We start from the raw sequence: 26,395 nt of genomic DNA, 5'->3' as shown, positions 1-26,395 counted from the left end.
CCTCTAGCGCGTGTCGGCTATCTCCTATCTTTCGTATTTGGAACGGGACATTTGTACGCCGTGTTACTCATATTTTGAGGGCTCGCAGGATGACCCGACGCATTTCTTAGACGGCGAAAATTGCTCACAGGGCTTTTTATTTATTATTATTAGCTATTTGAATTTTAGGCGAATATATTATCTAGATCGCGCGGTAAATTCCACATTGGAAATTATTGTTTCTCAACTGTTGTTGTATGCTGATTTTACCTGAAATTTAGCAACTTATTTAATAGTGTATCGGAAAGAGAAAAAAAACGTATTTAAATCATAAACCAGACCAGCCACTAATGTACGTTAAAAGTAGTGAAGAAAAAATATTGGATATTGCGATTAAGGTTCATATTTTTCATTGAAGTACTCAACTTGCTAGAATTCGGAACATATTTTGAATTTGAAATTTGACGATAATTTGTGATATATAAACTTATGAAATACTCGTCACATTTACGTGAATGGAGTATTTTTCTGTGTGTTCGAGACAATGTAGTGGCGAAGAATATTCTGAAAGCTTCCAGATGATGAGAACAAAGACGTTGTCTCGCACACATAAAAATTACGTACTGCATTCGACACGTAAAACAGGAGGGCGGCGTTTATTGTTTCTCGGCAACGATTCGTTCAAATTGTAAACACGCTTCAAAGGCGCGTGTTATCCGTGCCGCAGTTAGTTTACTTCTACGCGAACTATCCGTTGCACGGATATTATCGTTCGTCTTTGTAAATTTCGTACGAATCTATAATATACGACGTGTCGGAAGCAATATATTGATTTGTTCTGTGTCTCCCATTTCGCGCGCTCTTTCACGCGCTCAACACGTGCTCCCTCTCTCGATAAGGAGCGGATTGGTGGGTAGGATTCGTGGCGATGATTACAAAGTCTCTGCAGAGCTTGGACCTCATGGATTTGATGTCTCTCGCGTCTAATAACCTGGGATAAGAAACGATCGGCTGATAGACGCGGCAAAAATACGAGAACCGGTCGCGGAAATTAATTAGCGATTACTATTCGTTCACGGAGCTGTTTATGCCTCGAATATAGGATTCTCGCGAATAATCCGAATTTTATCGGGAAATAAGCGGCGAATTAATTCGCCGGGGAAAATGGACGCGCGTAAAATGTGTCGGCTTTACGCTCCTTTGAACTAATTAGCGGGCAGTAGACGTTCGCTTCTAATTGCCGATACGTACGCGAGTGTTATACGGTAACTCTGTTGCCGCGCCATTAATACATAGCACTTATACAGGATATACGTATCCTGGAAGTACCACTGCGAGGGACGATTGTCACGTTGATTTATAATACAGCGCGCGCAGGCAGCGGATAAAATACGCGGGACCGGTAGTTAACGGTATAGAGAAGTATTTCACATCGCGTAGAATATTAATTAATCCAACGAGAAGGCAGTAGTATCCTTTGAGGTACTGCGTCAGCTTTGATATACGACGCTGCTATGATTCGCGCCTTTCCTTTTGCCCCCGGACGGAAAAATCAGCCTGACTGGAACCACAGGCAGGAACTCAATTTCGTCTTGTATCGGCGCGATCTCATAAGTCTCCGCATTTCGGTGATACTCGCTATTCCACTTTTGTTTAACGTTGTTCGCTCCCCCCGCGAATATATTACACGGGACTTAATCATCCGCATAAATAATGCAAATACATCGAGCGTTTTAACGGGGTGCCTCATTGTCGCGGCAAAAAATGGTGTCCCATTATGTCCATAATGGGCACGGTGGCTGACTATTTGATATTAATAACTACCATAAAGGTGGACTCTCTCTCTCTCTCACGCTGCACTTAGGAGGCACGGACGACTGAATGATGCTTTCCATCCACCTTCTGTCGCTTACTAACAGCGCGGGACATCGGGCGAAGACAAATCTATGCGCATACGCTCGGGCGGGTTTACGAACTCGCTGCACACATTTCTTTTTTTCCCCCTTTCCTGCCCGACACGCAGCGATTTTAAGGACGTCGCCATTTTGTTATTTCGTAGTCCATCTTTATGGTGGTTATTAATGTCGCGATGTATTCTATGCGAAAGCGCAGAAAACGATACAAGCACACACGATGATATTCATATATCTTCGAATATGCGAACGACACCTGGCGCATGATATACGCGCGATTTCAAATGATCACAATGTTGCGGGCGCGGTCATACGTCTACGTCCGCATTCGGCTCAAGGCGGATATTGTCTTAGCCGGCTCATCAGTCACGGCCGGTGCAGTCATTATATTTAATTAATCATTAGACTGAAATGGCTCGATTTATTGCGTAGTCACGGCCGCTCGTAGGAGGCGGATATTAGCTTTCTTTCCTTCTCCTTTGGAACGCGCGCGAGAACCCGGCTCGAAATTTCGGCTTAACCCCCGAAGAGATTGTGGGACCAATCGGGAGATTTTCGGGCACTGCTTTGGACTTGCCATTAAACTTGTTTTCCATCTTGAAGGATTTATCAAAGAATTTTTTCACATCTAATTACCTCGATATTTCATTTAATCTTTTGCTCGTAATTTTAAACTTACCAAAGTATAGATAGAATACGTGTGATCGGCAAATAATCCAGTACAGGCAAATTAATGGAGAGAAGGACATTTTCGGTAGAATTTGCGATATCAGCGTAGAACCAAAATTTTGGATATTTGCACACGCGTAAGGACAGCCTGGAATTAAGAGCGACATAAAAAGAGAAGTTTTCTCTGAATCGGGCGTAATCGACATATTTCTCTGACCTCATCGCCACGAGCCATTGATCTCTCCCGCGATCAAGTTTCGCTCGCCAAGAGGAAGGAAACACTCGGAACGAGGATTATCTCTCACGGTACATAGGGACACGCTCCAAAACACGGGTAGGTGGTAGCCGCGGGAACCCTGCGCGAAAACCGACATAATTGGAAATGTCGACGGGATTTACGGTCCACTAAAGTTCTGTTACGATCCACTAAAAGTGTATGTTTCTTCGTGAGACGCCGCTCGTGAGACGGCAAAGGCGACCGCCACGGCGCGACCGACACGCAAAAGTTTGTAGATCCACCCGGCGCGCGGCGGAGATCGGAGATAGAAATAGATTATGCCGTTACCAAAGGAAAAAGGTCGATTCAAATCCCGAGATTTTGTCATTAGTGAAATGACAAACTCTGTACAGCGCGCTGGGTGGAATTGAATGAAAATATTGACATATATACATAATATTAACATTAGACATAATATTAACATTTGAATGAAAATATTCAAGGAATTTGGCGTAATTTTCACATATTTATTTCTGTTTGAGGAACTGAAGAATCCTGTTTGTTGAATTAAATATTCGTTTCAATGAAGGAAATTTTCTTCAATCCGAGGAATTTTCTCTCATTGTATGCGCTGTAACGCGTTACAAATCTTAAAGATAACAAAACGGACTTCTTTGCATTTAATAAGTCAAAATGCATTTCTCTCCCTCAAATGATGATTCTTTATAATTATCTTAAGATCGTGTTTCATCGATGCTTTGTAACATATTTTCGAAATTTAACTGAAACGATACGTGCATACATAATCCATGCGGCTAATGATTCCGAAGTTATGCACAGCTCCCAAATGGCTATGTCAGCCCTTTAATTGTAAACTCGAAGCAAGAGGGATCAAAGCAGAATCCGGCGTCGTGAGATGACAGAGTGGTAGGCGGCTGAAGCGGCTCTGAGATAAGATTTCCACGAGCGATGCATGGCCGGATAAGAACCGATAGGCATCTTTAAGAAGGATCGCTGACCGAAATATTATGGGCACTGTCCGTGGCCCCCTCCCGAAGGCTCGGATGGTTTCTCGGCGTAAAATGAAAAATCCCTGAAATATGATAATAAAATCTTATTTATTTTCATCCTCCATTTCGTGTCGTACTAAAACTCAAAATGACGCAACAGTGCCAGTCAATCTGGCACATCCCTTCGGGACGCCATTTTCTTTATTTCCTTTCGAGCTCCATGACACGTAAAGCGATAAAGAGACTGTCATAGACAAGTTTTAAGAATAGGAGCACGTAATAGAAAACGACCGAATCAATTCTTCGGTTGTCCGAGAGCAATGTTTTTCTCGCGGAGCGAAAGGGGTTCTGGCATCTAAAACAAACTCTTACCCCCAGCCGCCTTTATCCGCCGTATTTTTCGCTGACAACCTCCTTCTAGCGACTTGATTTACGGCACCGTCGCGAGGAAGCGAGAAGGAGAGGAATAAAACGAACGAAAAAGAAAGGGAAAAATAAAAAGACGGGGGGGAACGGAGCCAAAGAGAAAAACTATTTTTGGGAAGCATTAATATTTATAGTTTTGCACACGTACTGTCGTCCGGCATAATTTACGAGGAGATTTACAACCTCGGCCTGTTGTCACTGCACGGCGCTTTACGACGCGTATTAGTCAGTCGGAAATCAGAATGCCGCCGGTTCGTCAAGACGTCTGGCCGAAGATGTGTCAAGGTTAAAGGTATCGTTATACGATGCTTTAACAGCGTATTCCGCAGCCTCGACATTCTCTACGCCGCGGCCGGAATACAATTAGTCGCGAATATTCTCTTCGGCGACGCGAACGAAAATAAATTACACGGACGACGCGAACCGTTACGGACGGTTGTAATAGCATCGCCCGATAATAAGTGTCCCGACGAGCGGACCTTTTTATCATTTTTTACACATCGATATCTATCCGAAGAAAAACGATTCGTTAACTGACTTACCCCTATGGTCACGAACTCACCCCTAAAAAATGACCGTGCACCCCCCGTCGAGAGAGATGCCCGCGCGTGTGGGTGTTGTGAATACACGCTTCGTCCTCCCTTTATTTTTTCGGGGGGAAATATTATATTATCCATTCGTATGTTCCGTCGTATCCACCTTTGCGTACCTGTTGGAAAAGCGGCCGCAGATGCGGTTAATAATGCGAAGACAGATGTCTCTCACATACATTACATTGTCCCGTACTCATTTCATGACATCTCGCGCCCTCCTTGATGGAACGCGACATCTACTCCGGGTGATGAGAGATGAAAATAATCCAATACTCGGTAAATTGCCCGGTAATTTTGGAAACCTGGTTAAATTAGAAAAAAATTACAGAGATAAACAATTTTGATCTCAAAAGGTGCAGTCTTTAAGATAAGTAACTTTATTTAAAAAATAAAAGCACGGCTGTATTAGTACGCGGACATAAGATTCCTTAAACAATTCAAAAGAACATGTTAATTCACGAAAATATATTAAGATATTAAATAGACGTTCCGATCCTTCGTTGGATCCTTCTTGATGGGCAAAAATCATTCGAAGTCAGTAGCGGTCAAAGTGTTCTTGAATACGAATCATAATAAATACAAGTCGAACACGAAGAATAACAATGTGACGATAATAAGAACGGAAAATAAACGTTGTCTGACATCGCATGTAGAAAAAAACTTTAGAATGTATGTTTATGCGGGAAGAATTTTATTTAACTCATATTTTCCATAAAATACTTCGATACTGTATATTGAAATACTATATACATACATACAGGGAAAAAGTTTTCTTTAGATTTAGTATTTCTATTTATTTGACTAAAATTCGTGAAAAAAATAATTTCATAGAAATAACATATGTGAAATATTATTTATTTTTTCACATCACACTCAAGAAAATTCTATTATTTAACAGAAAAAACGCTATCATTTGAAATAATATCTTTCAAACGAATAAAATATGATTTCGTTATAATAAATATGTAAAATGAAACAAATAAAAGAAAATTATCTTTCGTCTTAAACAAATTTTTCATTTATGATAAAAGTACATAAGTACATTGAAAAATCTAACAATCGTACTCATTAATCGAAATATTCTTTGCAGCATGCCAATGATGAAATTTGTTTGGATGCGATAAAATTTCTTAAATTTGAAGAAATCTTTTTCTCAGTGTAGTGAAAACTTAAAAACAATTTGTTTGGTGTGAATTATGTATGAAGACCGACGAAGCTTCAGTGATCTTACCGTAAGTAATCGTCGCTTGAGATCTAACGATAATTTTGCATCTCTTATTTCGAGATAAGGAGGGAGTTGTTTCTTTTTCTTGTAATTGAACGTTCATTACGTCTCCGTCGCTGTTCAGCTCGACGTGTCGCGTTTGTCGTGCGCCCAACGCATCGTGGGACTTTTAATCGAGCTTTTTCATCGAGGCATTGTCCGGTGCAATTGCAGCGGACCGTGCTACCGCCGACCTTGTTCGCGATGCAGGATTATGCAACAAAGACGAGCGCACTTCCTCGGATCTTCGTGCGCGTTCTACTCGTACAATTAGAACCGAAGGCACTCGGTTGCTCTCCAGTTTGATAGGTGAATCAATAGCACTTTATTACCGCCGTCTCTAACGCAGCTAACAATGCCGAGTCTTCGTTGATTACTTGAGGAGAATTCTCGCGAGGCGAACAAAAGTTTAACGATCTTAACGCGAGTTTCTTGCGCGTTATTTGTATAAATTATTACACGGCACATCCTCCCGTTTGCATTACGTATCTGCATAATTCGCATCAGACCACATTCAATCAGATCCACATTCAAATGTGTCGCTCGCGTCCATTAAATGTATCCGCGTTCCCCATCGAGGAGCAATCGAGTACTGCGGACGGAAACGAGCGCTAATTTTCTTAGGAAGAGTCTCGTTCTGATTTGAGTCTCGGGGCCACCGGAAAGAACGCTAATGAGAGAACACAGGGTGGGAAGGGTGGACGGTGAATCGGAGATGAAAATGAATTGAGTGAATGGACTCGAAGTGCTCCCAAGTGGGCGGGAAGTGAGCAACTTGGACGAGAGAGCGCGGCCAGCCCCTTCCGTCGTTCGTCCTATGTTTCGGAATAACTAACGCAATCAACCTAATGTGGTGATCGTTTCTGACGTTCGCCTATGCCGACGGTATCCCGTGTCGAGTGTGGTAAACGACCCACATCTCATTTTTGCTTCGAATTGCGACGGAATGCATCTTGTTAATTTCATCCGTGCTGAAAGGACGGTTGTTAATCTCTCTAGTCTGATATGTTTACCGATTCACAAGAAGAACAGTTTGCTTGAATTCGTCTGAAACGAACAAACGTTTTCGTTGAAGGAAATCGGATTTTTTATCGAAAGAATCAAATTTGATGAAATTGTGTTTCCTTCAATCAAAGGGCGTCTCCATTTTAGGTAAATTTAATCCAATTGTTTTCCTGCTATATTATTTACTATGATGATAATTCTTTCATTATGGTCACAAATATCAGACACTTTATTCACGATCTCGCTCTAATCACGCCGTCGATCGGAGTTTAGTGAACATGATTACAGCGTAATCGAAGTAATCGCGCTTTTTCTTTCACTTTGTTTATCATCCCGAATGGATCGCGAACATATCGACGTTCCGTGCGGCGTGAAAAAAGTGCATCACGATCCACAATAGCATCAATTCGAGTTACCTGTCCGCACCGATGAGAGAGAGAGAGAGAGAGAGAGAGAGATCGTGTGGGTGATGACTAATAGATTTCGAGATCTGGCCCATCCATCTCGCCCTCTCGAACTCCCTCGATACAAATCGATCTCGCCGCCGCGGTCACGTCGGTGCGCGCACCGAGGATATCGTCTATCGATAGATCCCTCCGTTCGTGCCGCTTTTTTTCGACGATGCATTTATAACATTGGCCACGGCCCTGAACCGCCCCAGTGTCCGTCCGTTCGCGAGAGACCAAAGCGGTTTGTCATTATAGATGTTCCTTGCCCGTCGAACTGTCAAGAGTGAGACCTCGTCGTCGGTGTACTCCTCCGTGTTCATGAGCTCTGTTCGTATTGAGCGGCTGGAGATTCCAGCTTACGAAATTTGCAACTGAATTCGACCAGACACGAGGCAGGGAGAAAAGAGAAGGAACGGCCGATTTGAAGAAAGAAGTAAAAATATCGTCAATTTACGGGCCGTGGGTTACCCCGCGGAATAATTGTCATCGACGATGTTTCGTGGCGCCACTCGGGGCCAATTAGCCGGAGCAATTAAAGAATTACGTCGTATCTTCCTTTAATCCCGCGGTCGGCCGGTTCAAGGCAGGCCGTTCACAACGCGAAGGACAGCGATGATCCGCCTTTGTAAAATGCATCCGGGTCGCGTTTTACATTCTTTCGCCGGTATATGTTCGCAATACAAATCAAACTTTTTCACATACAAATTATTTATCGATAGACTATCTTCTCTACGTCGAATAAATTCGAACGAATCGATTCACCGTGAAAATATCAGTTTACTTAAATATTATTTATCGCGGGGAAGTAATATTTCACTAGGCGTTTTATTTACCAAAGGGTTAAATGTTTTATCGGGAAGATTCGCTGTTATCCGTCGCTCTCCGGGCTTTGTCGCCGAATGCGTCTTAAAACGACGGGAATGGTGGGGAGCCGCCGGGGACTGCGAACATTCGTAAAATCGTCCCTTTACGATTTCGCCTCGCGCATAATGTCCTAGACGTCTCCATAGCTTGTCGCCGGAGCAACGACAACCGGAGTTCAACGTGGCTGCCGCGCGGCGACGACACGGCGAATAATGCAGAGGTTTTATTTCGCGGTCGCCAGGCTCGCACGGAAGAGACGTTCAAAATCATCTCGCTATTACGTCGACGTGCTCGTGCTTTTTACGCTTCCATGTCGGAATTTACGATCACGCGCGTACGATTTCTTTCTCTCTCTCTCTCTCTCTCTCTATTAAAACGCGCGTGCGATAAGCAAACGTCGGATTTACTTAAGATCGATGCGGACGAAATCGAAAAATGTCACACAGTGTAACATGTCCGATTTTTCACGCATTTGGCTCAGATGTTGGTGACTAAAAACAACAAAAGAAATGGGAAACCTAGGAAGGTCCTAAATTCGTAACGAGCAGAACCGCGCGTCTTTATGCTGTGGTTACTTGTGAGATTTTAAAATAATAGCCCGCCCCAAACGTGTGCTAAACATATGGCGAAAATGATGCGCAACAAACGCGTCGCGGAAATGGTATCTTGTGAAAAACGAGAAAACCCAGAGATCTCTTCGGTTTTTTCATCGGAAATATTGTGGAATACTTCTGACCTGCTACATGGCCGACCTTGCCATGTTTAGATGCAACGCAATTTCCCTATTCCATACATTGAGAAAAATGTTTGACATTTGCAACTATAATAGTGAAAGAATTATAGTCAGGAGAACCATTTTTGTAGTTGGCGTTGCTACAATGTTAGTCATAATAGTCTTACATACGTATCGCTATTACTTTTTTGTTGGAATAATAAGAATACACAGCGTCGAAAATAATTTTAGAAACGTTAGAGAGCTATTTCTCAGTCATATATATTATATTATAGTAAATTGTAGTATTTTATTTGTAAAACCTTTCTAAAACTGACTGGTTTGAAAGGCGCCTCCGTAGTATTTTTCAAATTTGACGGACGGGTGCTCTTCGAAGGCAAAGAGTTAAATCTTGAGATTAATAGTCAATCGGTCAAATATTTTCGATGGTAAATATTTACTTTCCGACGCTATAGCTTTTCCTTGAATAAAAATGATACTTACTCGAATTTGCAACTCTTCCATCACACGATCCTTCAAACCGGACGTGTACACTCTGATCAATGGAGTCGGATTTAGATTTTCGACAATAAGTTAGACCCTCTGGTCACCATACTATTCGGCACAGGAAGAGGCTGCGCTTTCCCAAAAGGGAGAGAGAAAGGAAAGTTTGCAAGAGTGAGCATAACGAATTCCTGTCGACCTTAACGAATCTATCGAAATCTATGGGGGACCGTTTGCTCCAATTTCAGACTTTTAACAGACACATATTAACATGACTCCACTTTGTATATTATAAAAGTTTAGGTTCACTGTGAATGAAATAAATGAAAGTAGCTGGCTAGCTGACGCAATACCAACGTGCGTCTTAAATGTGAGTCGGTTGTATGTCTACGTGGTACAGGCGAAAAAGAAAACATTCATCTTTCGAAAAAAGAGTCTTCCCAAAATTCCCGAAAGTTATTGCTTTCTCGCTATAATTTTCTACAGTTATTTAAACGTCAGGTCTGCTTTATCTAGCAGAATAACCCGATCTCTGTAAATTTCGACTATTTTTCAACTTGACTTGCTTAGCACAATTGTCCTTTTGCAGGCACATATTCGTCGGAAAAAGACTTGACATTCGGTGACCATTGTTGTCAGGCAGTTAAGGGAATGCCGTACTTGAAAACTTTATCGACCGATTTCTTTTCTGCAAAGATTAAACCTTATTGATCGCACAGAATTATAAATGCTTTCACAAAGTACACGCGAAAATAAATAAATTCGAGTATTGTTCAATATTTGGCGAAAATGATGAAACATTTCAAAGTGACATCTCTAGTTGTAAATATTTACTTGCAGGCAGAAATCCTGCAGCTTCTACGTACCAATGTTCCAGTTAGGAAAACTTCAAACAACATTTTCATACCTTTTCAATGAAATTTAGAGAAACACAAAATATTAGGGAAATTCTCTCTACTTGATTTGTCGCCGTAGTAAGTACCAACGGTTGACTGATATAAACAGCTGCCGTAAACAAATTAATACACCGCACTCTACATGAAAGTCGAGTACAGTTATGCCAACTTAGCGGCTAAAAGAAATCTCGGTTCAACCGCTTCGTTTAAATAGACAATATTTTGCGAAGATATATCGTAACAAATCCGAACAGAACGTTTTGAGTGAATTTGCTCATAAGGTGGTTTATCAGATAGTTTTAAAGAAAGTTCGTGCGCATTCAGACGCCTGAATACGTTCGCTAGGTATACGCACCTTTGGCAAATGTGCTGCGGATGGCGTTTGATCGCGATACTAGCTTCTCACTCGTTAGTATCTCTTAGACGTTAATAACATTGAACCGCCTCGTGCCTTTCTTCTCACGGAACCGTTAAATGCGCGAGGCTCTTAATAATAACAACCCCCATAAAGATCGGCATCGGTACTGAGGGGGAAAACAAGTGAATGGCATTAAGGTGATATTATCGATATAGCGCGCCATAGAAAATCACTTTTGCTCGAACGAGAGACCGTACCTTTGGCAAAGCGCAGTCCCGGCTGTGTGAGTGCGTGTCGGGAGTTCGTTACGCCCCACTGTGGGTACACGGAAACTATTTCAGCATCTCGTAACCGATACGCACACTCGTTCCATTTTATCCGCACGATTATCGAATTACATCTTCGAGTTTTTTCATCGCGAATTATATAACAAAAAGAGAACACCCTTCTCTTTAGGTGCTGCTCAAGATTCTCCCAGAAGCAGCATATTTCAGTAAGAATTCCCAGATTTGTCCAAAAATCCGTTATGTCACTCATGGCATCATTCTTATACGAAATATGGATTTTTTGTCTGTAGATAAAGCGGAAATATTATGGAAAGTTTTTCTTTTAACAGGCAAGATCTTTCATGGGATTATACGGAGGGTCCCTTTTTGTAGCAATTATTTATTCATATAAAAAATGAAAGAAGATTGCGACATTTTAAGTGTTCACATACTTTTTAAATATTTAAAATTATAATAGTTCCATATACTTTGTCCAATTCTAACGCGAAAATTAGAAAGGATCTTTGGGAAAGTGTTCAACGGGAAGGTTAAACGGAGTCTGTTTGGGTTTCTCACTCGCGTGTTTCAAGCATTACACTTCTCAGTATAAATTTATGTAGATTCTTCTACCAAAATCTGCAATTTTTTTAAGAAATCCTACTAGATCCTAATTAGATTCCACTTGCCGTGTGAGAAGTAATTCTTCGAAAAGTTGTCGCGCTTGTTTTTTCCGCCGCATAATATCGAATAACAAGCTTTCACTCGCGTACGAAAGAATCGCGAGAACGACGGCAGCTGAAACGTGCTATTTCGTTGAGTCGTTATTTTCTGTCGAGATCAATAGATTATGAAGTTGTCTCCGGATTAAATATGTCGCACCTGTACGTTTTCCTTCGCGACCCGCATCTCTTTCCAGGGCGTGACTCCGAAAACCACCAGCGTCCAAACAATCCATAGAATCGGCAAGATAGAGGGGGGAGATGGAGGTTTAGGGAAACATTTTATATAGACTCATCTACAGTTAGCGTGTGGGGCTCATGTCTACCTGACTTATGGGGTCCGACATTAGTCGTTATTTATGACTGAGAGAGGATGCTCCTCTCTTCCTCGATCCAGAAAAGAGAAAGGGAAGAAGTGAAAGAGAGCGCAGGGAGAAGAGGGATTTCGAGTTTATTCTTTTGCGAGTTTCGAGGTGTTTTCGTGAAAAATTGCAAGTTGTAGAAGTTCCGTGACAAATTTTCCCAAATTTCTTCCCGATGTTCGATCCCAGGCTAAACTATTGACACGGTATTTACAATGGCCGAAAGTTTCGGCATAACAATGAATCTGAAATGCGCGAGGGACAAATGTGTTTCCGCAAGACCGCGATTTATATTTTTTCAACACTTCAATCTCGGGATAAAGTCAACATGTCGAGTTGGCTGAAAAAATAACGCAAAATATATAACGATCCCTTTCTCGTTAAGTTAAGGATGTATCATGAAGATGAGCGGGGAATGAGCGCCGACGAGATGCGGGCGACAATAATCGTCCCGGCAATTGCTGCTATTTCGATTAGATCGATCGAATTATTGGTGATCAAAGCGATTGATTGTGACGACTGTGTGAGTTTGCTCAAAATCTAATTTTCAGCCCTCTCTTTAATTATAACCGACCGTTAAACGAGCGTTTATCGAAGGTAACCGGTTTTGTGCTGGAATATATCACGGTTATCGAGTGAATTATTTTTAAGCGAGAAGTATATATCTCAGCCACGAGGTAATATAAGTCTCGGATCGATGAAGTATCCAAGTTGGGTTCCCGCGGCCCTGACCGAGTGACGCAGAATTCCAAAATTGACCGCTTCCGAACGAAGGAACGAACGAACGAACGACCAAATCATTTCAGGTAAACGCATAACGATCTCCCAGCCTCGCCCGGAATATAAACTGATTCCGGGAACGGGTGGTCGTATATCTTGGCGAACGACAATGCCGGGGAGTCACTCACCCGCTCACCTGGCCGGACCTATCTCGATACACACACGAAATCCGCTGCAGGAAGAGAAGATCGGATTGATGTTCTCCTCCAGCTGGTTTCACTACGCTTCAACGAGGAGGAAGGGAAAGATCCTTTTTTTACAACTCGTAACCCCGGATACGATTTTATTTCGTTTCTTTTGCGATCTTGCTCCTAATACAGCTAATCACCGATCGAGATAAGTAATCGGCCGTGCGATGAAAAACAGCGGGAAATCTCGCCTCTCCAATGTTGCGAGATTGATATTAGTGCTTTCACTAGAACCCTGGGAATTTCTACACTCGGCCACCTGGGCGAAATATCCTTAATAGGTCTTACGAAATGGATAAGGAAACAGATACAAAACCGTTTCAATTGAAATTATTGTTAAAAACATAATGTCCCGACACAGGTCCTTAGGTGGCGCTGCTTGTCGGGAATGACTGGACGAACTTCCTGGCATTTTATCTGGCAGTAAATATCTTGTCGCCCGGTATTAATACACCCAGCCAGTCAGCAGGGTGACAGATTCTTATCTAGGCGTGAGGAGACACGCAGTCTCACCTGAGCTCTCGTTTCCCCTCACGGTCACACCTTCATGCACGGAATCCATCCGATCGCGTTGTACCATCGAGCGCTCTCGCTGCGAGAGCTAATACCGCGCGATCGAGAGGACGGTCCTTTTGGCAGGTAGCCAAGGTAGGATCTTGGCATCCGCGGATTTTTATCGAGGGGGAAGCAACATTTTAAACGTCAGTCGCTACATTCGCACGTCGAAGACGCGCGAGAGAGCAACAAACGAGTCTTATCTCGCTGTTCTTTTCGACAGGTATGTCACTACATGTTGATCTGCGGCTGAGAAAAAAATATTCCGTTCCGCGAGACACGCTCCTTCTCGGCGCGTTGAGCTAGATACATCGGCGATTCGCATCTGTGACGTCTCGACATCGCGGTAGAATTTATACAGGATGAACTCCATCAACAAACTCACAAAAAATCATTAAAAAGATAGAAAAGTATATTTAATTCATTAATTCGTGTTTTACAACGTAATAAGTAACTTTACTGTCGTAAAAATCATTCAAAATGCCTATCTCCCTTATCAATGGACTACACGTTCGAATATTGCGAGCGACTCTTCGGTTAATATTCAGAAAAGTTGATATCTTCAAAAACAGGTAAAAAAAATCGACTCGCTTATCGCGACGTATTTTCTTTCATCGTTGTTATTTTCCGAAGGCTCAAGAAGGTTTTTCCCTAATTTTTCAACGTAAAATCTATACAATGAGATACATCTTCGGGATAACGATCGACCAATACAATAGAAACAGATGGAATGAACTTTTGGAAATAAGCCGCGGGCAGTTCTCTTTCGTTTCCAAACATCGGCCGTGTGTGTTGACGGAGAAGCTGGCCGGCTTGCATAAACTCGAGCGGCGCGAAATTACGCGAGAGAGACCGAAACGATGTACTAAATACAGGCGGCTCGATCGTTACAATGTTCGTAATACGGGTCACGTTTGCCACGAATTCGATCACAATGATTCGTACGAATCGAGGGAGGAGAGGAGAGAACGAAAATACGATCGCCGCCGATCTTAATGACCGCCGAGGCAATCCGATACGCCAGCCGTTTGAATGGAATAATTAGATGATTATCTTTTATTTATCCGCGGCTTTGATCAGCCGCCCTTGCGGCATAAAGGGACGCCATTTGCAATTATCCGAGAGAGAGAGAGAGAAGAGGAAGCCCACGGGGAATGATACCTCTATTATAATCAAGCCTCCCATTGCGAGCCACCCCCTCGCGTGACCTTGGTGTTCCGGAAGGGAAGTTTTTTTCTTCCCCCTTCCTTCTCGCGGGGATGATATTCTGAATGGGCAGTGAAGAACGGTGTCGCGGGCGTGCAGGAGACTGTGCGACGGGACTGTGAATCTCCCGTTATTGATCTCGCGGTGACTTTTGCGTCCGAAACGTCTAAATCACGGTTCGCTCCAGCTATTGATCGAAACGGACCCATTATGCGGCCTCATAGAACGAGAAATCGAGCAGTTTCTCGAGCAATTTTCCAGGACCCTCGGTGTGGTCCCAACATGGGACGGGCGAAGGATCGTATCGCGCAAGTTTCATTGGCTTCGCCATCAGCTGTTGGAGGGAAGTCGATCGGGCAGGTAGGACACAGTGTGTCCTATGCGTGAAAAGGAACACGCGAATTCCTACCCGTTGATGGTGAAAAAAGTCTTTGTTGACCCGAGCTGGCCCTCCGCGCTGAGGAAAAGAATGGAGAGCCACCCATGCTTTTGACCATAATCCGCGCGAAGTCATTAAACGTCACTGTAGAATGCCCATTAACAGTCCGTGCAGGCGTTAGAAAAGAAAGCTTTGTCGATTTCTCGCATTCCTGCTGCGAGTTTCCAAATACCAGGCACGCACGCGTATGCAACAATGCCTAGGAAGATACATCGATCAAAACGGTATTTCCACGGATTAGCTCGTCCTAAGTAGTCGCGAGAAGTGTAACGCGCATAATGGTTATTGCGGATTTTATCGCTCGAGCGTGTAGTGGCTGGCTAAGTAAGTTTGGATTATCTTAGAAACCGCGGGCGTTTATGAGCCTGATAAATATTACCTCGAGAGAAATTGCAGTTGAACTACTGTGTTCGAGTTCGAAAACGACTATTGTGCCAAGTCGCGACGACGTATCGCGGGCATTACATTGTTATGACTCGGAGAAATTCGTCGAGGAATGATGCGATTTCTCCGAGACGGACGTCTGATAACGTTGCGTCTAAAATTGTCGCGACGGTTTCTACCACATTGAAAGTCGCTCACTATAGTCTACTACGTTTTATTTTTAGCAGCCTTATATATTTAATACATATATACTTTGCACACAATTCGACCGGAGTATAACGGTGGTTCTAGGCGAGTTTTCTCATGCTTAGGATAGAAGACGTGAAAAAAATTCCAGAGAGAACTATTGGCCATCCAAGTCTCTAAGGTCCTCTGTTTGGTCCTTGCGATCGTTGACCGCGCTCCGCTGTATGTCTCGACGGAAGTAAGGATCGGCGCTACCTTTTGTCGTTTTGCGGAAAGAAGTTAATGAGGGTCTTCTTTTGAAGAATAGAAAATGAATGTCCCCGACAATGTTAACTGTCCGCATCCTGTTCGTCTTGACTTTGCTTCTCATGCGCGTTTATTCAGAGAAATTTGGAAGTTTCAAAGTGCCGAGAACACTACGGGCCAGTGATTTATTACCACGGGAAACAAAGAAAAACTTTCAAGTACTGGCTTTTTGCCTCGACTTGTTAATCAACTCCAACTCGTTGATCCAAACAAGCGTGACGTTGTTAATTAAATTTTAACGAGAAAAAAAGTTCGCTCCTTCCTAGCGGAAAAGATTGTTTTTCCGTTAGAATTGATTCTACTATCTTCTTCGCTATTCGTGTTTTATTTTTACAATATTTTTTCAACACTATAGTATTAGCCTAACCAAATAACATATAATTTTTAAATATATAATTTTTGTAAGAAACTAATGTATGGTGGTGAATTGTCTGATATTGAGAATGTTACATGAGAATTAACGAATAGTGAGAATCAACACTTACTCGTTGAAGTTAAAGTAAAAAAATCCCATCGTGAGATTAAAGTACGAGGTGATAAAATAGTTAAAAGCCGGAACTCCCGCTGAAACGTATCAGGAACTCCTCTGAAACCATTATGGAACGACAAGCTGAACCCCTGTTGGTCACTGTTTATCGACGCCCGTCTTCGTTCGCGCAGAAGAGGGAAGCGCTTCGAGGTTGTCGGGAGAGGGTTGGAAATATCGCGCGATATTTTTCTCTCGAGCAACGAATTCGAGCGAGGGGGACGAGAGCGCAATAGCGCTAGCGGCTGAAATTTATGTGCGCTCGGCCGAAAGTCGAGTTCGCGTGAACGCATTGGGATAAACAGCGGTACCTTCACCACGACCATCATCAGCATCAGTACCACCGGCACGCCGTTGCACCGGCTAAATCATTAGACGCTCGAAAGCACGAGCCCCCCGTGGTTTCGAGCATTAGTTCATCTGTCTCTGGTTCGCTTCGCAGCCGTTCTCCTTCCCGATGGAGAATCTCACAGCCTCCTTCTTCCCCTCCTCTGACGCCCTCTCGCTCTTTGCCTGCCTATTTTCTTCTTTCGCTCTTCTCCGTCCGTCTTTATCTCGTTTAATCATTTTCTCTTTTCACGTTCGCCGTATCTCTCTCTTTTTTCTGCATCTTCCTCCTCCACTTCTTCTTCTGCTTCTGCCGTTTTCTTCTTCTTCTTTTTACTCTCTTTTCCTGCACCTACACCACGTTGCTTCCTTCTTGTCTCCGCTATCATGTCTCGTCTTTCCTCCGGCATCTCTCTTACGTTCTTCTATTCTCCTTCGGGGGGGTTTCGACCAGTGTGTTGCTGCCGCTTAATATATGAATCTCACGCATCGAACTCCGTAGCGCCACGGGGCACAGCGAACGACATGTGTTTCTCTACTCTCGGGGTCCTCTCTGCCCGATCGTCTTTCTCTCTCTCTCTCTCTCTCTCTCTCTCTCGCCACGTCCCGTGCATTTCCGTTAGTGCTTCTCTCCTTGCTCAAACCATTTTTATTTTATAGACACCGTTCGGAGGAAGGAGCGCCGGAGACGTTTGCTCATTCCGATCGACACTTTGCGATACGATAAAATAATATTTCTTCGATATACGTACAATTTTGCGCGTGTATACGCATGTATATATACTGTGTATATGCCTTACTATTCCGGATGTTGTACGATTTTTAACTTTGCACACCGGTATATAAAGTTGAAACTATCACTCGAGACAATGCAGTCTTGCAGTCATAGCGGGAATTAAATCCAGATGTGAGAAATTATCTAAAATAGATGGAAGTGATCAGCAAACACTTCCATATCATATATGTGTTTTATCTAATTAATATAGATAACAAAAGTAAAATTTTTATATGAGCTTTTTTATCCAATTTAGCAAGAAAGTTTCTCTGTGAGGCCCATTCAGATTAAGGCCAATTCTTATTAAAAACTAGTAACAGGATCTAAATTTTCCTACACATATTGCTAGAATGTTGTAAATTATATATTATAGTATCACAGACAATTTTCTAGCAGAAAACAACGATTTTCTACAGAAAACAACGATGCACTTTATCCGTGACATTTAGAGTTCTAGCCGGATCAGCAAAACACTTACCTGAGTGATTATTAATAGAGAACCAATGACTCAACCAATGACTCAACCATTATAATTATTTATTTTGTGTTAATTCTTGACATAATACTTTCGAACATATTCACCTTGTGTTAAATTAACACAAAAATTTGAGTGGACACGTGAAATATGTTGAATTTAACACAACATTTTTTATTATATACGGTCAGTCGCAAAAAGGTTGCAACATTTTTCTTTTTTTTATAAATGTTGGAATGCATCCCATGTCTCGTAGGAGAATTTGTTTCTTAATAATTCTCAAGAGAGACATATTTCCCTATTTTTATTGGATCGAGATGCTTTGCGAAATTCATCGAAAAAAGTGTCGCAACCTTTTCAGAACTGACCATACGTGACGTTGTCACGTACTGTGTGTGAGAACGGGACTCAGTTCGGTTTTGTTTCGCGTGAAATTTCAAACTGGAGTGTCCTATATCTCGTGCACGTTTGGCAGAAGAGGAAATTGGAGGAACATTTGGCCGGCACGAGTGCGAGGTTTTTTTTTCATGGTTGTCAGCGAACAATGAAATCAATGGGAAGACCCAATCTTCCGGTGGGAAACCAAATTCAATTCGATCGATTTATCATTTTTCCCCTTTTTCCATGAGTTGGCGTAAACTCACTCGCTCGCTCTTTCCTCAGTCAGCGGCTCACCTTCGCCGCCACCTCGATTTTCTGTCTCGCGAACAAAGAGCTTCGCGCTCTTTATCCGTGGAAATAGTCGTGACTATACGGCTTGCTGATTGACCTTTAAAGCCGCAGCGGTATCAATAATTAGAGCAATCGCGTTGCCTCGCGCGATCTTTGTTTGAGTCACGATTTCATCGACGCGTTAATCGCCGAAAAATGTTGTGTTAAAAACGATCGAAATGAAATTTTGTGTTACTTTAACATTGGAAATGCGTTGAAAAAAAGTATAATGCTGTCAACATGTTTTGATAAGGTGTTAATTTATATTTGTGTTCTTTTTACGCATTTCTCATGTTGACCCGAGAATAGTCATTTTATTTATTTTTACATAAACGTATTTGAGGTGCTCATTCTGTTTCTTAAATCTTTTTTTGCTTTCTCTTAATTTTTTTTCCAAAAAATAGCGAGTAAATCTATATTTATAGTATCCCTAAATAATAATAGAGCAATCGATAATATTTCGTTGCGACTTATAATTGAAGTCTAAATAACCCCAACTGTTCCCAGGATAGAAAATTTCTGTTTTTAACGTAAAAGTTTTCACTGTCCGACACATGGGCCCGCGTGAGGCGGATGTGTGTACCATTTATCGCGACACACGTAATCTCTTTCTCCGCGCTATTAAGTAAACATCGCATTAGGCGGGAAAATGTCTGGCGTGTTCGCGTCGCGTACGTGTAACATCTGTAACAAATGCGAGGCGATATAAAATAATAAGCCTATCAGTCACACACAGGGAGGGACCCACCTTCGGAAGGCTTTAACCCAGCTAGACTAGATAGACCAACCTTTTTCGCCCCTCTTTTCCTCTCGGATGTATCTCGTACACGACCGGCCTTACGTCCCCATAGTATTCACACCGGGATTTATGGCGCGTCCACTCATTCATAAAAATATTATTCAAATTTGGACTGTCTCACGTTGCCCCGTCTCCATTGATAACTCTTGTCCGGCTAGCATAGCGGAAACGCCGGTAACACTGTGAATGTCACGAAGGAGACGTACGGATTAAAGGACGGAGGTTATCGATTAATAAGGATTGCGCTTTACGTAAGACCGCGACGTTTCTCTCTTCCCGTGACCGAGGGTTTCGCGGGACAAGTTATTGGCATCTCCTTTCGACGACATCGAGCCGATATCCCAACGTTCTTGCCGAGACGTTATATTTCACGCGAGATAATTTATGCGCGTGATTATGCCGGGAGATAAGGGTTTGATTATCGCGTCTCGTTATTTTATAATCGCCTAGCTAAAGTGGAATATTTATGTCTCGCCCGACGAGGTGTTCGCTTTTAACATCATCGAAATGCGTATGGACATCATGAGAGCGCTCGCGGAAATTCTCTTCCGCCCCCCCTCTCGTCGCATCGCCCACGCTTCTTACATCTTGATTCGCGAGTGTTGCCGCCATAAATAATGCCCCTGCTGGAATTTTATCGCCGGACGGCGTATTATGTGGGGCGAAAATTCAAGGCGCGTCCTTCGGAAGTAATGGGCGAGCAGAAATGGCGGCGCGATCGACCGCGGAAACGAGATATCGATTAGCGATCGCCCGTGCTGGAGGAATTTGTTGCGGATCTCGTTCGCGGTGAAAATCGTTTTTTCGCGACAGACTGCGATTTTTTTCGTTTAAAATAAGACTTTGAATTCGTCGGCACGCGCGCACGGGGGGTCCCACATACTCTCTGTGCCGACCGTTGGTTCCTTCTTTGGTGTGACGGATAAAGGCGAGATGGGGGGTCCTCTTTACTCCGCCCTAGGGGGGAAAACGGGTGCACGGAAACACAAGTGCTAAATGATCGGAACTGACTCTTTGAACGGAGCGGAGAATATTTAACTGTTCATCGTAACGTATGAAAAACAGGATATCGGGAAGAAACGGACGTTAGCGAAAAAATCGGAGGAACCAGGTGGCGCGCGATCGACGCGAGGAGAGAAAAAAGAAGAGGGAGCGAAATCATCGACTCGGCTGTTAAAATTATAGAGCGAAATCGGGCGTCGCGATGCCTCCCAGGGCGACGCGGCCATTCGGGGAACCCCCGCGAAGAACCGCGACAATGGTGCCTCCCTCGTTCTTCCCTCGCTGGTACCCGGGGGGTCCTACTGGTCATTCGGTTGACGCGAGCGTTTGTATACGATCGCGCGGATTGTGCGCGCCTAATCATGCGAGCCGTATTCTCGATCTCCTCTCGGGATCTTGTCTCGAACTATACCGTCGCGACCGATGAAATTCGTCGTCGTCGAGTATGATGTTTCGCGCCGAGCTTTTGGAGCGATTCACCCTTTGCCGCGGATCGTTAGCGAAATTGCAGAGAGCGAGCTCAATGTCGGCGCGTTCGAGAACCCCCGCGAACAACCGCGACAATGAACGCCCGTTCGCGGGGGGTCTTCGTGGGCACACGTGCCACTTCTCGTGTGTGTATTAGTGTCACTAGACCACCGAGCGGCGGAGGAAATGACGGCTATCTTGATACCATTAGGACGGTCATGTACACGCTATGTTTCGAATTACGCGACCGTTAATTGCTGGACGCCCGACCAGACATATCTCTATTCCGGGTCGAGACGCGTGTTCTTTACTTTTCCCCGTGTCAATTTATACTCGCAAGAGTGAATGTTTCCACTCAAATTGGCTGTCCGTATGATACAATTTGATTACCAGATCTTTAGCTGCGGGAACGAAAAATAGAGACGAAAGGAATTAGCTCAATTAATTATTATACTGGTATACTTCTAGCTGTGGGAACTTCTTCTTTTCCCGCGAATCTGTACAAGTTTCGGTAGTAAATTTTTTCCTACAACTACGCTCAAATACGCTTTTTAACTTCAAATGAAAATATTCACCCGGCGATTCAGAGAATTCACTTTGTACGCAAAATCGCTCGAACTTGAGTGATCCACTCGAGGGAGAAGAAAGTTCTCTTTAAATTTCCAAGAAAAAAGAAAATTTGGGGGATTTATCGGAGAAACTCGAGCGGGGTAAACCTCTCTTATCCGACCTTTGCGAAAGCTGAAAAGCGCGCCTCTATTTTTCAGAAGCGGTGCGTCGAGTGGTGCTCCGCGTCGTACTCGACGCGGAGCGCAGATGTCTTCGAGTACTCCATCGCGCGCGTGCAGCACGCGCGCTGCGTCGCGCACCCAGCTAAAAGCTGTTTCGACTCGTGACAACAAGCGCATTGTGCTGGCCCTCGGGTTGGTAAATACCGGCTTCTTTTCGTTACATCTCCGCATACTCGATCGAATCAATTATTATTCCCCAATTAATTACTCCGACGTCTCATATTATCAGGATTGCCACAGATCTGGAAAATCGGGAAAAGTCAGAGAAAGATATCAAAGATTCGGGAATTTTTAACTTTCTCCTCACAATTGCTTTATATATATAAGTGCTTATAAAGAATACTTATAAGATATTATTTCTAACATTTATAGTCAAATGTGTTTAAAACTCGCGCAATTTACAAATAATTTCTTCCGTGTCATAGAAAAATTTAGAAATTTAGCGGCAAGAAAAGATCACAGTCGAATACTCCTCGACCGTAAGAAGAATAATCGATCGGTCAATTTTATTCAGTCGTCCTTTCCCGTCATAACTGCATTCTTTTTTTCAATACTCATTTATTTTTCGTTGGCTTGAATTTGCACTTCAAAATCATATTTCTAAACTTCGAAGTTTGTGTTGCTTCTAATAATATAAGCTACCTTTTCTGCAATCCGCACTTCTAAATGTTAAAATTTAAGACTACATACTGTCGTCTGGGAAAGAAAAATGGAGAAGTGGGGAAATTTCACTTTCCGTGACCAATCCTGTATTATTTTTCTTTCGTTCATTCGTCCCCGACTCCACTTTTCGGGTGAAATTCAGAAGGGGAAAAGATTCTCTCTTGACAGAAAGGTGAACCTCTCTTTCGGGCCGCGCTCAAAAGCGCGAAAATTCTATTTTTCACAAGCGCCTCCATTTTGCATGACGACACAATCGGCGGAACATTATCACAAACGCTTTTCGTACAATACACGATATCGAATCGATCGTGTGCGGCACGATCTTTCTCCCAGTATCTAATGCGCGCACGAATTCATCGGCCCATTTCCAGCGCGGTGGGTCCGGCACAAAGACTTAAAACGTCTTCGAGTGAAACTCATCTCCGCCGGGCAACAATGCTGCGATACAATGATACCGCCATCTCCTCCCCGGGACCAACTTCTCCTTTTGCCCGTCTTTCTCATCGTCCGAATGCACGCGGGAGAACCGAGGAGGGTGTAATGATACGCGCGCGAGGTACTAATGGGAGCGACGCCGCTCCATGAGAACTTTGATCCGACGCACGTTGTTCCGCCTTGTCGGCCAACAAACGACATTTCCGACGCGGTTTCATTCGGTATATACGCTGCCGGGGAAATTTTTAATTAGAAAATAAATCTGTCACGATAATATCGCCTATACGCAGCAAATAAAATGACGATTCATTATTTACGGCGTCGTAGATCCTCGGTTACTGCCCCAGAAGCGACAACGCTTCTATGTTTCGAGATAAGAATTTATCGTTACACCTTGCGGCTACATATTTCCCACCGTGGAGGGAACACACTCGGGGCGCAATAAAGCGGGTCATAAATTCCTCTATGGATTACTTTTTATCGAAACGCGCGAGCGTCCACATTCTTCGCAGAAGACGTCCGTTCCGCTCGTCTGAGTCTCCCACCTTCTCGGAGAATTAGCAGGTCTAAGGAGGGCCTTCTTCAGACGGAGAAAAATGATTTGTTGGTACAGCAAATTTTATGCGCAGCAAAATCTGACGGCGAAACGATTTGTTAAGAGCATTAATTGTCATTCGCTGGATTATTTTGCTGAATCTACAAATTAATGTAACATAAAAATGACTATTTAGTTCGAATTCGCGAGTCGAAATTTTAGTCTAATTCAAAGGTCTTCCGCTGTTGTGCTCCTTTGATGCTACAATTTGCAAGTTATTGTCGTTTTATCCATTTAAAGATTTAAGAACAGAATTAAAATTTCGATTTTGGACACTTATCGTGCTCCTTTGAATACTTGACGTTGAATTAAAAATTCATGTTCCAAGGACACTCACCAGAATATTTTCTTTTCCGACGACAAAATTGTTTCTGATTATGAATAACTCGGTTAGGCTGATTTTATCGCAACGAAATAACAACGATGGTTTCGCTAGCGAACAGATTTTTGTCTCTCTCTAAGTTTCAACCTGAGAATGAAAACAGCGTATTCAGAATATGATGAGATTTAGCTCGAGCAAGACGTCTCCGCGAATTGTACTCGGGGGACATTGTGGAGATTTCTTACACTGTCTACCGGGAGAGACTGTCGTCCACGCACGGTGTCTCATTCCGCCTGCTCGAGCTCGGCTGTCGGCGAGTCCGCATTAAAAAGGCCGGTCCTCGCGCTGCCAAGTCACGTCTCCCGTGGCGCTTGTTGTCATTGTCAGTACCCGCAATCACGCAATGATCACGCATACGCGAGGACGGGACGCGATCCGAATCGATCCTTTTTGAAGAACCCACCGGGCCGGGATATATCAAAGGCTCCGAAAGTGTACCGCGGCTGGTCCGTGACGGCGACGATGATCGAATCACGCCCGCGTCGGCCGTTTTACGAGATCGAGGTAATTGTCGAGGACAACTCGCTTCGCTCAACCTTGGAAGAATCGATCTGTTCGGCAATTCCGACGTGGGAAAGTGCGTGGATGGAAAGCGAAACCAAGAAGAGAAGTCCACAGAGATCATTATTCGGACTGTAGGAGGGAAGAGGTGCTATTACAAGAGGAAGAAGAAGACGTGGGGATCCACGGTAACGTTCATTTACACACACTCCAGCTATTCTAAAGATAGATCAGCTTTTCTTAGTAAAAAAGACTATAATGCGAATCCATTTTTTTCTCGATAACGAACAAATGAGAATGCAAAAATAAAACCTCTCGTGTCGTTGGGTCTCTTCATCCACGACGACGCTCGGGTGAAAGAGCAAGAGACTGTAAAAGTCGATTGTCGAGTTCCCGCCCAGCGGAGCCTCGGCCAATCGGAAGCGCATGCTGCTCCCGGCTGGTTCCTTTTTTTACTCTTTAACGGTCGTTACACCGAGTAGTTTTCTTGTCTCAACGCCATCTTAGCCGGCCAGACATTATCGTCCGGTCTCATTGATTATTCCTCCGTGTATCCGAGACGTGAATCGGATGAATTTTTATTTTCCTTCTCTTTCGTCGCGCAATTTTTCGGCAATCTTCTTTCGTCCCGTCGCGAACGAGACGCTCGAGTTGTCGCTTGATTATCGACCACAAATTTCCTTAAATATAGATAGATATACTACACTCAGTGTTCTCTTGCTCCGATTCGTCGTAAGAGACTATGTCAATTCGACAAAAGTCCGTTTTAAAAAGCAAAAACCAAAATAATAATACGGTGTTCAATTATTTCATTATCGCACGGTGTTTCAATACGATTTATTAACCAGATTACCCTTAATTATACGCACGGGTTTCTGCCGCATATCACGTTTTTAATTAAAGGCAAGTTAAAGGCGGTCATTACCATGAGAGCGAAAATATGTCTCCGATGTAATCGCGTAAACCGCGATTTTTATGCGTTTCTCCTCCTCCGAGGATTATTACAACCGAATCTCGTTTCTGACGGGTTGATGCGTCGATTATTTAATCGCTTACCACGATCGAATCGCGTGGTTTCTCCAACTGATCTCAACCGCGTACAAGAAAAATAACTCGCTTTTCACAACTGAATGAGAATCAGATGAAAACTTAGTGACAAAATGAGCACATTCGTGTGAATATTCAACTGCACCAGATTAATCTCGACGAAGAGATCAATCGATTGAGCAGAAACCTTCTACAGAAAATCTTCTGAGGAAAATATCTAAAAAAATAAAACAAATATTTATTCGATGGGTAATATATTTGCTCAAATCTCTAAGTTTGATTTAAGTAGAATAAACAATTGCTTGCAAAAGAAGATTTAAGAAAATGTATATTTCGAAAAATTTTGTCTCGCAATAAAAATATGTATGTTATTATAAAGCTAAATATGTCATTAGTATCCATTGAATAAATATTGTTTAATTTTTTCGACATTTTGCTCCGAGTGTACACGAATCTTTCTGTTGTCTTACAATTGAGCAATGAAAAATTCAGTTACACAGACGGAATTGCTTTCTCTGTGCGGGAACTCTCCGCTCGAACGCTAAATATTTTAGCGTTTTAATTTTCCAATTGAAACAACGTGACGCTCGTGTACGATGGAATTGAAAGGGCACACTTAGCGTTCGATGTGCGGCCAGAACAGGGCCC

The 26,395-nt window shown here is 43.1% G+C and overlaps 1 protein-coding gene across 1 annotated transcript in view; it reads left to right on the top strand.

The window, feature by feature from the left end:
* Positions 1-26,395, top strand: part of LOC106748936 (ancient ubiquitous protein 1-like) — a 118,402-nt gene that overhangs the window by 58,581 nt on the left and 33,426 nt on the right. The gene's annotated exons all lie outside the window — the stretch shown is intronic.

This window comes from Dinoponera quadriceps, unplaced genomic scaffold, assembly GCF_001313825.1.
Source record: "Dinoponera quadriceps isolate SergipeBrazil2010 unplaced genomic scaffold, ASM131382v1 scaffold3271, whole genome shotgun sequence".
In the NCBI taxonomy this organism is placed as follows: domain Eukaryota; kingdom Metazoa; phylum Arthropoda; class Insecta; order Hymenoptera; family Formicidae; genus Dinoponera; species Dinoponera quadriceps.
Note: the sequence above shows the minus strand (reverse complement) of the source record. Positions and strands in the feature narration are given on the sequence as shown.